We start from the raw sequence: 1428 nt of genomic DNA, 5'->3' as shown, positions 1-1428 counted from the left end.
CTCAAAAACCATCTAGATAATGTACTTATAGTTACTTCAAGAGCCAACCCAATAGTTGTAATGTCTACATTTTCTTCTTGAAAAGTCAAATTCAACTTGTTCAATTCCCCTAGCACATCAGCAAGCATATGTAAACAAAACTGGACAGAATATATTCTTGTCTTATCATACCAAGATGAAGTTTTTTTTTCATTTTTCCACAAAGTTAAAATTGCTGGCATAAGCTTCACAAGCCTTATAATAACTTCCCCCCTGGATAACCATCTCACTGAATGTATTTGTAGAACATCAAGAACATCAATTTGCATGACTCTAAGCAAATCATTAAGTTCATTATTTCTCTTTGGAGAGTTTTGAACCCATGAATACACTTTGTTTGCAATTTTTTCAACAAATAATAACTCAGGGAATTTCTTGGAAGCATCTGCTGCTGCTAAAGACTCACGATGAGCCACACAATGAACTGTAATAAGGTTTGGATTGTTCTTTTTCAAAAATGAAACAAAGCCATTTTCATGTCCAATCATTGCTGAAGCTCCATCTGTAGAAACAACTATCAAATCTTTATATTGAAGGCCTCTGACATCTATTAATTGATTGACACTATCATATATTGTTTTTCCTTTTCCATCTACTACATCTTTGAGCTTCATAAACTGCGAGATAGGTGGCCCGAGACCCTTTGAGTCTAAATATGTTGCATAAATAACAAGGTGTTGCTCTAAGGTTCGATCAGTGCTTTCATCAACCATCAATGAGAAGAAAGGACTTTCCAACATATTTTTTATCTGAATTTGTTCAAGATGTTTTGATATGCAATATATAAAATCATTTACAGACTTACGATTAGTGTATGAAGAGTACTCTTGAGACTTTGGCATATTTGGAGTTTTTGCATCCATTAGAAATTTGCAAAGCTTCTCATACTTTGATAGAGATAAATCTTCTTGACAAGTGAAATATGATATTTTCATTGTAGAAATCACTCTTTCTTTATTGGCATCTCTCATCTGTGTAATATGATCTGGAATTGGTTTCATCTTTCCCTCTAATGCATTAATCCATCTTTCCTTAGCATCTTTATGCGCCCGTGATTTTTCATGAGTAACAAGAGCATCATGTTGTAATGTGGTGCAACCATTCCCTAAACCCCATGGTCCATTCATCCTATACTTCTCACAATAGTTACACTTCATAGTTATTTTATCATCAAACCTCACATAATTCAACCAAACAAACTTATTTAACCATTCCATGCGAAATTGTCTTTTTGTTTGCACTTTCATTTCTGAATTATCACCAACCTCTTCTTCAAATTCATTTGTTTCTTCATCTACATCATGTTCAGAAGAACTTCCAAAAATTTCATGTAATTGTTGTTCCACCTGAGCATTATGGGTTTCTTCAAGTGTTTTTGAATTCTGTTGA

Source organism: Pinus tabuliformis, chromosome 1_1 (genome assembly GCF_031772625.1).
Source record: "Pinus tabuliformis cultivar Carrire ecotype Pingquan chromosome 1_1, CPIR1, whole genome shotgun sequence".
NCBI classification, from domain to species: Eukaryota; Viridiplantae; Streptophyta; class Pinopsida; order Pinales; family Pinaceae; genus Pinus; species Pinus tabuliformis.
This window is presented reverse-complemented; position numbering follows the sequence as displayed.